The sequence below is a fragment of the Hermetia illucens genome, chromosome 1 (assembly GCF_905115235.1).
Source record: "Hermetia illucens chromosome 1, iHerIll2.2.curated.20191125, whole genome shotgun sequence".
NCBI classification, from domain to species: Eukaryota; Metazoa; Arthropoda; class Insecta; order Diptera; family Stratiomyidae; genus Hermetia; species Hermetia illucens.
Window position 1 is genome coordinate 36921249 of NC_051849.1, and position 16703 is coordinate 36937951.

Here is a 16703-nt window from a genome sequence, read left to right on the forward strand (position 1 = left end):
CGAAACAATTAAAGATACAAAACTTAAAAGCTTTCAGATACTGAAGTCAGTTTTGCTGATAAGGCGATGTATGAATATATGTATGTTGCATACGTAAATCAACTGCCAGCAGCATATATTTCGCTATTACGACTTCATGTCTCTTTCCACATGCTTGAGTTCATACGGCACTTCTCACCTGAAACCCAGCCGGCCAAAGAAATCCCACCGCCGAGCTCATAGCTGGCATACCAAAGACGCCAGCTTCGTCTCGTTCCAGCTTACCTGGCGGTGGTCAGTGCTTAATAGACTTCATATTAAAGTTTCTCGCCGCCAAGACGCGCGCAGACCAGGTGAACGCCGAACCGACTATTCCACTAATTATTTCTTTTATCTAATAGTGTGAGTCAGTAATTGGACTGTTGCGCTTGCTGAGCCTCTTCAAAATTTACAACTTTTTGGAACATCTTCGCCGAAGAGCATAATCACTTGTGGCCTCTTCCGCTGTCCTAAACGTTGGGTAAACAAACAATCTTCGTCCGATTTGTGTAATTTGTGTAACGCGTTCGGAGTAAATGTAGATTTGGTTTGAAAGTGAACGCGCGAAGTGGAAGAAAGTGTTTTCATGGCGCTTTAATGACATGTCCCCTCGTTTAATGCGGCATTAACGCAAGCAAGAAAACAAGAAAATCAGCAAAATAAATTGTCTGATAATAAAAAAAGTCAACGGCGAAGCTGCAACGTGTTGCAGACAACAAGTGTCCGAGATAGTGTGTAGCGTTGGTGTGTGATACTTTCTCTATTGAAAAGCTGAAGATGCAATTAGCCTTCTTGCAGATATGATTTTTGATGATAGCAGCTCAATCTCGTAGTTTCTTTGGAAGTTCCGCGGCCGACGATGCAGTTTCCATGAGTAGTTTTTTTGCTCGGTGGTGAAAATAGGATATCCAAACAGAAGATTGTTTACACTTTGTGCAGTGAAGAGTGGTGAGGTTCTCCAGCCCAGCTTTGATGGTAATTCAATGACAAATTACCAATACGCCGCAAAAGTAATAAGGTAAGCCATCTTCATTTTATGACGTATTAATTGGATAAGCACATTCGTATCCATTCCCGTAACTATGCGAGTGTCGGTACCCCTATTCCTCTTTCAACCGCACTAAGGCAGCTTTAATTGACTTTATGTTGGTATAACGCTGGGTACATAACGAAAATGAATAAAATTTCTGAATATTTTTTACGCAAATGCTGATGACCTTTTGCATAAGACATTATTTGGGTCCATTTGGAAAAGCTAATCATTTTTTTCACACTTCATCTGAATTTACATAAAGTATTCATACATTCGGCTAAATATCGTAAGATTATTGTTTTTACAAGGTTGCCTTACGGTTCAACGTTCAAGTGTGCTGAAGAATGCATGTATCAAGTCACAGTTTGAGACCCCCGTGAGGCGGGACGAGGGTTTGAATCTTTCGAAAACATATGACCGAAAGTTTCCAACATCTTCAATTGTTTTCTTATAGTTCTGGGGAAAAAGTTGTAAAGTGCAAGGAACCCACCCAAGGTATCCATTTTCGGGCTCACTGCTTTCCATAGGTCTTCTCTACTTTAAGATCAGGAATCTTAGTATTTAGAGAATTAAGGATCAAATTCTCCTAACGAACTATGAAGTCAAAAGTTTACCATGAAATAAAGCGAAAAAAAACTGATTTGCTACTCCAACATTTCTGACCCCTTGAGACCAACCTGAAATTTTGCATGGTTAATTCTTCAGCAACAATATCAAAAAAGCATCGACCAAAGTCTACAAGTAAATCATTGCAACTTTCTTAAAATTTTAATGATGAAATCAGTAAACAGACGACACCATTAACAGTTCCGACCATGGTTTAATCTGAACCTTATATGAGAGAGGAATTCCGGTGCAACCATGAAGTTTATGATAAACTAGCTACAAGTTCGTTACGTCGAAGTAACGGTTGATGTTTTTAAAAAGATACTGAAAGTAAAAGTGATCAGCTGACGAACATCGAGCGAAAACCACAGGTGCCAGTTCAATATATTTGAAAGCGACTTGTTTTAGGAACCCAGTTTCAAATCTGATTTGAACTTTCTGAGTAGAGTGCACTTGTAGAAAACAAGAAGATACTGTTGCTGGTCGTTATGGGAGGCAATCAAGATGCTACTCAGTGAGAATGCTCTAGTTGTTAACCTAGAGCCTACGTGCTCTCTAGGATTCCGCGATCTTGACTGTCTCACAGAAAAGATCGTAGTAGAATAGGTCATCAAGCGTAAATACCCAGAAGGAATCAACATCCGGATAGGTATTCAAATTCTCGAGGCCAAAACCTCGTTGTGGTTAGGAAACTTCTTAGCAATAGCAAAATCAGAATTGCTTCCATATTATGTAGGATAGGAATGCGGGGCTCCCCGCACCAGGTGTTACAGATTTAGAACCTATGGTGACCTGCCAGGGATCTGTTAGGATAGTTGTATGCAGCAGATACGGGCAGATGGGTCACAAAGCGAATCTTGCAATGAAAACGAGGATTTACGTTCTCTACAGGGATCGTGGTATGTTTGGCGAGGGCATTACTCATTCTTCAGGCTCAGAGTCGTGTTTGGAAATTGCTAGAGCACCGCTAACATGATCCAAATTCTACGAATCAGCATCTACCGATATACAATCGCCTACAAGTTTCTAGGTAAAACCTGATTTGGTGCTAATCAGCGAGCAATATCGGGACACAGTCTAGGCCTTATGTAATCTCCACTATCAGGTACCATTGCCTTCTGGGTTCAAGTCCAAGGACAGATGACTTTGTTTGTATTTGGCGTATGAGGAAAACGTCTATTTAATACTGAATATTGCGATACCGCCGAAAGAGCTAGAGGAGGCAGTTCCCTCTATGGAAAATAAGAATGCACCAATGTCCGTAGGTATTCCACTGGGAGCTACTGCTCGGTGGATTTAACGCTTAAGTGAAGGGTTGCATTTTTCTTTGTCGATGAAAGATGGCGTGGCTGGTGGTAATCAGCAAAGACAAAAGCATATCGATGATTTTGTGTGCTTGTCTCAGCCGGAAAAGTGGTTGAAAAGCTCATCAGGAGTAAAGTCGTCCAAACTATACATTCTGCCCAAGTCAGTTGGGTTTTAGAGTAGGGATATCCATCCTCGTGGATGCGGTTCATCAAGCTGAGGTACCTCGACGAGTAGTGCTCTTCGCCACGCTTAACGCTAATTCTGCAGGATGGGTAAGTATGCTAGGCACACTAGAAAATTCATTTCATATTTCAGGATACTTCCCACGGATTTATTTAGGGATCATCTGAGAGATCGCTCTTTATTCTATGATTTTTGTTCTATGAAAGGTGGGATGGAGATCACGTCGGAGGTAACAGAGGGATTTATCTTAGAGCCAGACCTCTGAAACGCTTTTTTCGATAACCTTCTAAAACTGGATATGTGAGATTAGCCGCTATCTGCTCGTCGGAGTGAAAATTATGCATAAAAATGGGGCCCGGGGTGAAAATCACAGGGGTCTAGGCTGAAAAATATGCGGGTCCCAATAGTACCCCTTTTTTCACAGAATACTCTACTCCGAACCGAGAGAAAATTTCGGGCCCAAAGGGAGTCATCCCTCTCGCGTTTAGTGCGGTCTGAGTACTTGCTTAAATGGAGTGTCCAATGTGTTGACATGTGCTCCATTCCGTTATGCAAATCAGCTGAGGATACCTCTCACTTGCGGTCTTTAAATTCATCAGGCTGAATATAGTTTCTTCCAACTATGTACCGTCTTCATTCTGGCAGTAAGGGCCGGATAGAATGCAAAGAAAGATTGTTTCCTCCCATCTTTCTAAGTTTCAGGTGATGCCTTCTTTGTATCTACTGTTGTTAGAAACGGACTGTCTGTCTTATGTAGAATATAACCTTTTTAAAGTCAGTCAGTTGCCAACCTGTAGCATGCACTTTTCCTAGAATAGGCTGCACCTATAGATATGAAGCCCTGGGAGGCTCCGTGTTGTGCTTCAAATTCTGTCTAAGATTTTGTTAGTTTATCCAAAATACCTTTCCTGGGTGGAACTTTTCAGATACGCCCCTTGTTTACGCTGTCGAAAGCCTTCTTGAAATTAATGAATAGCAATTGAAGTGGTATGTTAAACTCTGCATACTATCTCACACTGATCCGCAAAATCTTGGTATGGCCATTACAACATGATCCAAAGCAGAAAATAGCCTATTCAATATTGATCAAATTTTTGGAATATCCTTTGTTGCATTCCAGGATGATTTTCGCTAATATCTTGGCCACACCATTGATATATGTATACGGTTGCCATTTCCCCCTTGGTGGGGTATAACGTATCAACCACACCTAGGCGTCATCGTCCGCGGTTACTAGCGCTTCAACTCTCAGCTCCCCTTTGACTTCCCGGGACGCTCGCACTCCTAATGTACTCTTCTGCGCCAAGTGCTTTCGTCCCTTGGGCGATCCACTAGTCCCTCTTGGGAGGGTGGATCACTACATTGTCGCCCCTCGTTGATGTGTAACCTATCCACTGCCACTTCCGTCTTCCGCATACGAGTGCCAGGCCTGTGCGCTTACCTAGTTATTCATTTGAGATAGTGTCAGGCGAGTGTACTCCGATGATACAACACACAGAAGTATTGAAAAGGTTTAGAGCTTTTGAGTAACAGTGGAGATCACTTATCCTGTGCTATTCCCATATAGCAATACAGAAAGAACACTAGTACCGACCAGTTTCCACTTGATCTTAGTACCAAAATAACTGCATTGCTAGATTTTAGACAGAGCAGTGAAAGTGTCCGGATAGCTGAGTGGTTAGAGCGCAAGGCTGTCGTACGGAAGGTCGCGGTTCAAATCTCACTGGTGGCAGTGGAATTTGTATCGTGATTTGACGTCGGATACCAGTCGACTCAGCTGTGAATGAGTACCTGAGTCAAATTGGGGTAATAATCTCGGTCGAGCGCAATGCTGACCACATTGCCTCCTAGTGTACCGTTACGGTCTTGAATGAAGTGCTCTAACACACTTCAAGGCCCTGATCCAACATGGATTGTTGCGCCAACGATTATTATTATTAGTGAAAGAAGATCTAGTGTTCTTAATGCGTCAGGCAACACCCAGTTGCCACCGTTGGAAGAAACCACCCTTCCTAGATAGATAAATTGATCGACGTTTTCGGTACTCTGCCCATTAATGCAAATAGGGAGAGTACGATGATCCGTCAGTGTGAGAACATTGATTTTGTTCTTGTTTATCTTCAATCCAAATCTACTTGCCTGTCTTTCTGAACACAGAGCCATTTGGCCATGGTGTATGACCAGATGGGAGAGCAAAAAGATGAGAGTATTGATGGCGCAAATAATTTCGCTTTTGCTTGGAGGAGCAATCCCTATCTGGTTGTTATGATTTGCTATATCATCCACAACGAGTGGAACTTCACCGGATGTTATAGGATTCGAATTCGTGGTAAAATGCTTTTTCTGTATATACAGATCTTCGTGGGTGAGGGGCCCACGGTTTACGCCCCTCACAAGACTTTCTAAAGGCTTTGATCACCTACAAAACTCTTTCGTGATACGATCCGATACCAGTGAATAGGTGAAATTGTTGTTATATGCGGCAGCTTCTATTTCAATGGCTAGGCCACTTATAAATTTCCTTTCATCATGGTGCAGACTCCGTTGGACTTCTCGCACTTTGCCACGCGTTACATCACCAACGTGTCACTCTGACTCCTACTCGTAGTGATGAAGAAAGCAATCAGCTTTTTACGGTCATTGATCGACTCTACGTTTCCCCAATAAGCCAGTCCATGTAATATTCTTTTTGGACGCATGCGACAACTTTATCCGCCTCTGTGCCCCTCAGTTATTCAGGATTTGTGTCGTTTCCGAAATAATGAAGTTTTTTCATTGCTGGACGACAACTGGGTCGCAGAGACGGTCGGTATTGCTTTTTAGAGAGGGGGCAGAGCGAAACCCTGTTTCCATGTGAGAAGATAGAGAACCAACATTGAAGCGAAAGTAAGTGACAATCAGAGGGCCGATCTGATTGGATGGCTACCTCTGCGGTTAATAGTTTGCGGTGAATCCGAGACGATAAAATTTGTGGTCCCCCTCCTTGTTATTCAGATCACTTAGCACGATCACAATATCGCTTTTAGGAAATCTCTTCTGAACTGCGTATAATTGCTCAAAGAAATCATCGTTTTCCACAATATCGGATATCTTTGTTGGTGCATAGCATTGCAAAATTGTATTGTTCTTTAATCTAGACCGGAATCTTCCAATCAAGATCTTATCAGATGACAGATCCCGGCTAATAAGAGGGCGCCTTGCGTAGTAAAAAGCAGTCATCTGACATTGGATTTACCTCTGATATCATTTGGTTTTCCAGAGGGCAAAACCACAGTACCGCCAAAAGGAACGGACTATGTTATTCTCCGGAGTCCCACCATTGGGCTCAAAATGTACAGCTTATATCACTGAAATTTTAACTAATTCTAAAAAAGCTACTATTCTAGGCGGCTGTAAACCTATCCCAAACGCTGTTGACGTTTTGGTAGCAAGGTGTTTATCGAAATTTGCAGATTGCCCACAAATTTTTATCCTTTTTAATCGCCTTTTTTGACAAGCAGGGAATATTTTGAATGTATTCTTAAACCTGAACTGCATTCGCTCGGCATTCCGGTGACTATCTTGCAGAAAGCACTTTAGATACACTCCCTGCTGACGCGGTCGCAAAATTTCTCGAAATCCGAGATGAATAGAGGACGCGGTAATCTTAACTTCGCATACTTAGGTAATAATCTGGCGAATGCAGAAGAATCCAGAGCGAAACCCAGTCTTTTTTCTGTCGGTTAAGTTTTCTGATGTCAGAAACTTGTTTGCAACAGTGGGAAGTACGCAAACTTCCCTTCAATTGTCACACTCAAGAGGGGTCCTTTTTTTCGGAATCTGAACAATCATCCTCTTCTTGCACTTACTGGGATAGGTTTCGGATTCCCAGGATTTACGTAACCGTAGAAGAAGTAACTCTACCGAAACTGCAGGGTCTGCAAGGAACAGTTCCACAGAGAGAGCGCTAAGTGGTCTCCCACTCCTTCTATCTTTTGCTTGTCATTGTAAATGAGGCCACCAACGTCTCTGACTAGACCTCTGAAAGACTTGCGACCACGTCTAACTTCTTTCATAATGCTATATGCAGTACTCTTTAACCAGCATAATAACAAATTCTCTTTTGTTACGGCGCACAATGCGTTACACCTTCATTCTTTATCGATCGTGAACCCACTTCCAAGTTTCGGTAGTTAGGTAACGTGGCAAACAACTTGACTTGCTTGTGAGGAAAGGGATTTCTAAATGGCGGAGCAATGCTCATGAATATTCTCCATTCGAGCTATTCAATATATTTGCCTGCCAGTCGGGAAGATAATTTTCCTACTGCTGAATGACAGCCGGATCATGAAAATGGACCGTGTTGAGTTTCGGCAAGCGACCTTCAAATGATTATCTCGTTTGAAGGAGGTTGCCTGTTTTGCGCGTCCTGAAACAACTTCTAAATCCACTGCTAATCGCGAAGTGATCGGTTTGATTAGGTGTGCTTTTCGGGTCAGTTGAAATCTAAATGATCTTACGGGAGACTCTGTGCTTGGTCAATGGCTTGTCAAGGCGGTGGGGCCTCAAAACCTCTCACCCTTGGCATTCAGACCACCCATGACGATCACATCTTCAGGAAATCTCTTTTAGACTTCATTCAATAATATGAATAAATCCTCCTTTCCTACTGAGTTACAAACCCGAGGCTACTTGGCTATTGCGTATTCCTCGGACATTTGGGTTCTTACCAAACAAAATTGTGAATTCATAGCTGCGTTGGAGAAGGGCTGAGGCATTTTAGGGTCTGGTGGGCGGCTTATCTGATCCCTATGGAAGAAGATGGTTCCACCCGGGAAGTCTACAGGGTGCGTAGGGTGTTTGAGGATAACTTGAGATTAAAACTAATTAACTTTTAGTTTGAACATGAATGTATGAAACTTTACGAATTTTTTGCACAACATTAAATCATTATATATCGATAAACTCATTCAATAAAATTTCCATTAGCTGCAATAACCTCCTCGATCCGGGTCCGGAAACGATTGCATGCCCGAATCAAATGCTCCTTGTTTATATTGACCATAACGGTATTAATTGCAGCCTTCAGAGAAGAAATAGCCTTATGAGATGTTTGTTGGTTTCACGCTCAACTACGCCCCATACGTAATAATCCAGTGGATTAAGATCTGGGGAGCTAGGCGGCCATAAGTTCGGTGTTATGTGGTCATGGAAATTTTCAGCCATCCAATCTTATGTCGTCATCGCTTTGTGTGAAGGAGCAGAGTCTTGTGGAAAGATGTATGGGCTGTCACCTCGAACACTATCAATCCAGGGTTTCACTACTGTCTCTAGAACCTCGATGTATGCGGCAGAATTCACTCGAAGTTCTTGAGTGAAGAAGTGAGGTGGCATAACATGTCCTTTGTTGCTCACAACACCCAAAATCATAACAGTAGCTGGAAACTTCGTGTGCATGACAACAGTGCCAACTGTCACATCTGCGGTTGGCTTTTTGGCCTTGGTCAAAATTTTTTTTATTACAAAAAAACCATAACATCTCAGGCGCTTCAGGGTGTTAGTTTTGTTTAGAAGTCGTTTTGATCGGATAACTCACTGTTCCCGTGTTTGCTTCGACATAAACTGTCGCCTGCGCAAAACATAGGACCGGAAATCTTCTTGGACAAGTCGACGGATAAGACGCAAGGGCCTTCATTGATTTTGAAGGGTGCTCGTCAATTATCATTTGCACTTTTTGAATAAATTCTGCAGATCGGGCAGTGTCAGAACGTCGGACGTGCTTTTTGCGTTTTGCAACAGATTCTGTACCGCCGCCTGATGCTTCCAATTCACGGTGAACCTTATGAACGAATGAACGGGCGCACTTAAGAAAATTAGAGATTTCTAAATCGGTGTGATTTGCACATATAGCGGCGATAACCGCATGTTTCTTCATTTCTTGAGTTAAGTTGTAGTCTCCATGTTTTATCTGAAAAAGGACAAAAAGAAAAATAATGGTTTCGGGAAATTACAGCAACATATACGGATGTCCTCAAATACCGTACGCACCCTGTATAAGGGTAATATCTATGATGGAAAGAGAAGACGTGACAGGTCCTGCCTCAGATGAAGCGTAGGTCAAGACGGCCAACAGCTGTCAGGAATATCGAGTTGATAGAACTCGTTGCGAAAACATGGTGTTTGATGTTCTTCACTAAGGCAAGCCTAGACCAGAAACTGGTTGTTGCCCGTTAATGATGAAAGGTAGGTTATTACCATAACTCAAATTCCTATTCTTCTCTCAGCGGCCTAAATTTGAAAGTTTAGATCACTAAAACTTAGCAAACCTCGAGTTCATTATCACAACGAGGCCCTAGAAAATGTGATCTCAGACACTCACCTGTTAACCCTAATGAGCTCTGTCTGCCTCTGGGACGACATATTGTCACCGGCGAAGGACCAAAACAGCCCGGGGAAACGAGAAGTCTAAAATAATTACAATGAGCTTTGTAAACCTAAGAGATTTGCTCGAGTTTCTGCTAGCATCTGTCCATCCTACAAAGTTCAGTAACTTCCTATATTCTTATTCCTCTTTGCCATCTTTAATTATAAATGAATTCTAAATAATATTGTTCTCATTTGCTTTGCGTGTGTTGTGTTTAGATTTTATTGAAATTATCAGGTTGCTCGCTTAAATCTTTTGTTTTTTTCCCAATATCAAATAATTTTCATAATTCTATCAAAACGTACTATAAGAATCAATAATATATTAAATATATTCACCTGATTGTAAAGCGTTTCATTGAAAATTCTTACCACACACCCGATTATTCTTACAAATGAAGTTACTTGCTTAAATCTTTCATCTGAAAACACTGACCCAACCGCTCTTACCGTCATCTAAGTTGTGCTAAAAATACTAATGTAAACAGACATGTTGCGCATACATATCTAAACATTTGATATGGTGAAATATGTGGTCATAACTGATTCCATATAAGAAACAAAGCAAATTAAATACGTTTGCGGAAAATTGACTGTGCCATCGTAATTTTCACGTACCATATAAAACTTAAGCGGTCAATTTGTCCATACGCAGATACGTAATGTTTGAGATTTAATTGAATTTTTTGATAATGATTCAGAATTATTTTCAATGTTGATTTGATTCTGGATTTGAACAGTCGCAGAAGGTAATTAGCCGCATTCTTATTCGTTTTATTTGAAAGATAATAGGCAGCAATTTAACGGTGCAGATGACATGAGAGTATGAGTATTCTATGGGTGCGTTGAATGACGAGTGGACCATTATTAATAATTTATGAGTTCTTTGTTCATTTTCTTCTCTGTTGGTAACCTTGTGCTTGAGAATTCAATTGGTAACCAACTAACATTCATGGATAGAATCCATGTTGTAGCATGAAGCCAACATTGTATGTAAAGACTACCTTAAAGTGGATTTACACACATGAATGCATTTCTAAGTGGAAAATTATTAAAAATGAAGACTGACTGCATATTTGCTCTTCGTACCGGTTATTTGAAAGGGTGAAGGGCTTTTAGATAATGGGTCATGGAAGCCAACCTCGACGAGCTTGACATTATCTATTCTCGATCTTCACTGAAGTATGTCAGTTTCCAGCTGGCACAACCTTCAAATGCAATTAATGAACTTAGCCCTTTTCAAAGTTGCATCGAAGTTTGTCTTCAAGAATTCAAACCCGTTTCTACGTAGATAGATTGTATAAGGTATGAAAAGATTCCGTTAAAATGCAGGTTGTAAGTATTTCAAAAATCTAAACAGTCATTTTGTAACTTAAAGCACTTTGTCTTCTTGCCGATACAGGCGTCAATCCCCATTATCACAATCAAGTCTAATCGTCAATCAACATTAAGAAATAATAATCGAGGTACCTTGTACCCGGTGATCAGCACATAGCTTTATAAGAAAATTTGAAAATACTGGTATCTTATTTTCAGCTAAAGATTCAATGCATCTATTCGGGTAATGCTTATTGCTTGGCCATTAGGGAGGAACGATAAGTCAAGTTTCTTCATAAAGTCGATTACCAACTGAATGTGTCAAATTATCGATTAAAGCTGATGTGCAAAGGCGTGAAAAACACCGTTGAAGATAATTTAAACCTAATTGGAAAATTATACTTAATGGTGCTTTTTTCCGCTTCTAAGTTGAAATGCAAGATAAGTCAGTCGGGATGTCTTGAGTGATTGCCGAGATGGATTGCTTGTTGAAGCTGAAAGAGCATTAGCTAAACAAGGCCCCCGGGTCTGCCAGTACATTAACTCAAGAACTGAAGAATGCACCATCCAACAATGACAATTAACATACAATTTCATAATATTCCGGTTTCTTTAACTATCAATAGCGCATTTCCGCATGGTTTGGTATGAGGTACAAACTCTTTGCATTGGAGCAACTTTCACGAAATTGTTAACAATGATGATGACCTTTTGTACTGGCACGACAAAGCTACATTATTATAACAAAATGTAATATTAATGTACACATAGATATGTATCTTTGTTTGTTCAGCGCATCTATAGCTTGGGAATGGGTTCGCGAAGTCACTGCAAGAGCACTTTATATAAATTTCTTCCTCATTGATGTTCACGAATGACAACTCCATTCAATTCGTTTATGTTTATGCGAGAAATTCACAAATTTTGGAATTGTATAGACATAAAGATGACTTATTGGAGAAAAATGCGGAAATGAAGTAATCATAAGATGAAAATGACGACAAGTATGCGAAAATGGATGAATGGGTGCATAAAAGTCCAAGCGTTTGTCCATACAAGTGTATTTATGCATTGATTGGCTCGTATTGTCGAGAAATTATAGCCTATTCATGTCATTTATGAATAATATTAAAATTTCTCCAATTTATCTGACACTAGAATATCTCTTTGCATTGTTCAATTCTTCTCTTTCAAATTCAATTACTTCTGTTTCATAATTTCGTAGATAAGAGACACTAAATGGAGGAAATTTTGAATTTGCATATTCATTTGAACCCCGTAGATATCAACGTTTGAATTTTATGGATACCAACATGCATATCAACTTTATTATACACTGGCCCGTTGCATTGGTAAGGGAAGTGAAGAGGAGTAGATATAGAGACTTTAACAAAACTAGGTTGATTGTGTAATTTCAATGGGAAGAAATAAAATTGTCCACTCGGGTCCAGATTTTCTCTTTACGACTCCAATTCGTCTATCGTATAGCGACGAAAAAGATTTTTAGGTTCTCTATTATTTTATGAAATAGAAAAAGTTCATTTTCAACTATGTTAAGCCGATTAAGCCTTTTCTGTTCACTTCTTGGTGGAATATAGGGCATCCATACAGTCAGATTGTGCTTCAGTTTTACTATCATCACACTTAACACTGTGCAAGCGAAACAAACACAAGACAAAGAGAGACACTCATGACGACTGGGATTCAAATCCACTGCTGGGAGATCGGAAGGCTGACTCTCTACCCCTTCAATCATCGCGGCGTCAAATGCATGATAATTAGTTGCTTTTTCAAAAAATTACTTATTTTAAGAAACGAGAAGCGAATTTTGTAGCTCCATCGCCAAAAGGGCAAAAGCTAAGGAAAGTAGGTGCGTTTTTCTACCTTAAAAGATGAAAATATTCAGATTGAAAAACAATTTTACTTCTTTGAGTTCGGTCCGATTTAATATTGTTCACAATGGTCCCCTTTTGCTTCTATAGATTTTTCTAATAACACAATCAGCACACAAGGCAGAGAGTTACACAAACTCGAAAGACTGGCTTGCATGTGGATCAGTGGGGCAATGAAGACATGCCCAAAGACATCCTTGACATCCTTGATCTGCACATACAGATGCAGGCAAGGAGGGTGATCTTCAGGATGACCGGGAGTATCAATGAGGCAGGGAGCTGCCTAAATCGAAGGACGACTAATATTCTCTCTAGTCGGTACCCCGAATTATTGAAACCAAATGATAACGAGATTTCACTTCGATAAGAAGTTTCAAACACGTTGGAATAACATGACAAACTGGAAGAACGTGGCTGTGACATGTTGTTATTCAAGCTCGAAGTACCATGCCAACGGGATAGTGGTCCGAGGGTATATTGGTTCCCCTTTATATTCTGACATTCATCAAAGCTGAGAGGTGCGACGTCCGATAAACACGTTGTCAATTTGATTGAAAGTGGCCCCGTCTGGAGACGCCCACTTTTGTTTGTGGACCACTTTCCGCGCAAACCAGGTACTTCCAACAACCATTTCATACGACACTGTTAACTGAATAACCCGCAGTCCGTTATCATTTGTATTTTGATGTAAACTATGGGAGCCAACGTATCGCCTGAATACGGCCTCCGTCCCTACTTGACTGTTAAAATCCCCAAGTGTGATTTTGATATCATATCTGGGACAGGCTTCAAGGGTTCGTTCTACTGTCTCGTAGAAGGTATCCTTCTCCGACTCTGCAGTCTCCTCTTATATTTCTAAACTTGCCTCGCAAGCGCAGAGTGCACAGCTGTTCGCTTATGTTTTCAAAGCCGATAACAGCGGGTTTCATTTTTTGGCTGACTAAGAAACCTACTTGGCCCCCGGAACGGCCGGTTTGACGATGAATGTAAGCTAGCAATGGGACGGAAGAATGCTGCACACCGAGTAATGTTGCATTCTCAAAGAACGCGGGCACGCGCGGAGACTTATCACGAACTCGGCGAGCGGAGAAACGACTTCACAGACGGCAAGAGAAAGCCTGGGAGAACCAACAAGTCTGCGAACTCATAAAGTACAGGGAGCAACCGCAACAGGCGCGCAAGTTTTACAACAAGTCAGCAGGATGCAGCCTTACACACCTCATCCTACCGAAACAAAGAGGGAAATCTGATTTCCGGCTGAATAAGTATATTGGAGCGATGGGTTGAGTAATTTGATGAGCTACTGAACAATCAGAACATCGGCAAGTTGAAGGTCCCGCCAACTGAAGACGATAGACAAATACTGCCACCACCAAATATAGGAGAAACAGTCCGTGCAATTCGTCGGCTAAAAATCATGTCGCTAGGAGCGGATGGAATTACAGTCCAATTGGTTAAATGGAGGCGACCAATTACACCAAGTGGTTCATCAACCTGTGCTCAAGGTATGGGACGAAATTGATAAGACTGACTAGACTCACTCTGACCAATATGCGGGGTCAGATAAAAGCAGCAGGATCACTCTCAAGACCATTCGACATCAACAACGGTCTACGACAAGGGGATGCCATATCATGCGTCCTCTATAACCTGGCCCTCGAGAAAATGATCTGTGATGCTGAGATAAATGCAAGAGGTACGATCCTCTTTAAGACCACGCAACTACTGGCCTATGCTGACGATATCGACATCATGGGAAGAACAATGCGGAACGTACAAACTGCCTTCATCCAGATCGAGCAGGCGGCGCAAGATCTTGGGCTGCACATCAATGGTGGTAACGTCAGCACCGAAAACCAACCAACCAACAACATCAAACCGCACTGGTCAAACGGTAAGAATAAAAATAGGAGGATACAACTTTGAGACCGTTGATAATTTCTCCTATCTAGGGCCGAAAATTACAATCGATAACAGCTATGACGATGAAATCCGCGCACGGTTATTGGCAGCCAACAGAGCCTATTTCAGCTTACAAAAACTATTCCGGTCGAAACGTCTCACCATAGGGTCAAAGCTCTTACTGTACAAGACAGTGATCTTGCCAGTCCTCATGTATTCCTTGGAGACTTAGGTTCTTAGCAAGAAAACTGCGAACTCTTGGCCGCGTTCGAGAGAAGAATCCTCCGAAGAATTTTTGGCCCCTTACATGAGGATGGACGATTCCGTGGCCTACATAACGACGAAATCTATGAGCGATACCATGACCGTCAGGTTGCGGATAAAATCCGACCCAATAGGTTACGGTGGACGAGTCACTTAATCCGTATGGATGAGAATGATCCAGTCCGGAAAGTCTATAAGAGTAATATGTATGGTAAAAAAAAAAGAAGACGAGGAAGACCCTGCCTGAGATGGAACGATGGTGTAGGTTAGGACGCCAGACAGCTTTTCGGGATATCGAATTGGCGGACTTCGGCGCAGAACCGGGATGCCTGGAGTTCCTTATTAAGGCAGGCCTAGACCGGAAATCGGTTGTTGCGCTGTTGATGACGATGATTGATTTGCGTGGCGCAGACTAATCTTGCGGCTTGGCATTGACCATACCTTAAGAACACTTGCTCATTTTTCGATATGACTGGATTTCTACGATTTCTGAGTCCGAAATTATTGCCTGTGATATGAGTTATCAGAATAGGTTAATTACAAGGAACTGAACTGAAGATGAGCTCTCCAAGTACCTATTAAACTGGTACATAACGTTTCCCCTTTCAACACTATAGGAACTACCTGTGAAAGCCTTATAGGGTATGTGCTATGGGTGGTACTGACCACTTATACTTGCCGCTTTAGCACCACCGGAATTGTGAATCACTTCTAGATTTGCTGTTACACAGCAGCCATTTACGCTGGAGGAACAAGTTTCATTCTGTCACCAATCCACCGAAGACCTCAGCAAGACTGTTCTGAATCGATTTACCTCCACAGGGAATGAAGGCAAGGAACGCAATACGGAGGAGCTTATTCTGGAAATGTCCTTTCGGTATCAGAAGAAAAGATGACATTGTCACTTATTGATTATTTTGAATTCGGAGTGAACCTTGAAAACGAATTAATGTAGATTTCACCCCGTTTTTAAGGTTTTGTGTGAAACGGCTGGACCGATTGTCACGAAAATTGGTGAGAGTATGTAATCTGGTGATCCCTTTACATGCAGTAAGTGGCGCCATCTTATGTTAAGTTTAAGGGGGGGCTCCCCGTACATGTGAATGGAGGGTGCAAATTTTTTTTTCACAGAATGTAGCCATGTAGGGTATCAAATGAAAGGTCTCAATTAGTACTTTTCGAATCTGGTTCAATATTTGATATTAGATGAAACATAGAGGAGTGAGGGTTCAAAATTTGACCCACAAAAAGTGTAACAGGTCTCGTTCTCAGAACCTATCCAACCGAAAAATCTGAAAAAAATCACAGTGGTGCATCTCTACGAAATCTAGGCCTCAAAATATATCCGGTTCCGATATCTGCACAAATAAAGTTAATAATAGTATATTTCCACATTTTAGAAATTTACCCGGCACCTCCCTTATGTTCATCCCAGAAGTACAAAATTTGGCATGCGTGTAACGAAGAATATAATGCACAGTTTGGTCAAGTTTGAAGAAAAGCCAACTATTATTAACAAAGTTATAGGGGGTGAAACTTTACAATTTTTTGTGAATTTCGTTCACTCTACAACCCGCATGACGTCATCATCACATATCAATTCGTCAATATCACAACGAAATGAGTTCTTACGAATTGGGTTGCAGACAATTATTTTGTTTTAGTTTTTTAGTTATTTGTCAACCAGACATGTGTGTATGTAGGTATATAATATATGCGTGCTAATGAACTTTGCGGGTAGTGCCTAATTCAGTTAGATATAAGACGTAAATCGGAAA

At 41.2% G+C, this 16703-nt stretch overlaps 1 protein-coding gene across 2 annotated transcripts in view; it reads left to right on the top strand.

Annotated features, from left to right (window-relative positions):
* Positions 1-242: 242 nt before the first annotated feature.
* LOC119646123 (pancreatic triacylglycerol lipase-like) overlaps positions 243-16703 on the top strand; it is a 69357-nt gene continuing 52896 nt past the window's right edge. The window contains exons 1-2 of one of the 2 annotated variants that reach the window (XM_038046471.1): positions 243-762; positions 817-1036. The gene's annotated coding sequence lies outside the window, so the exon portion shown is untranslated. Of the gene's footprint in view, positions 1037-16703 lie in introns of both variants that reach the window. The other variant, XM_038046470.1, reaches the window with a different exon arrangement.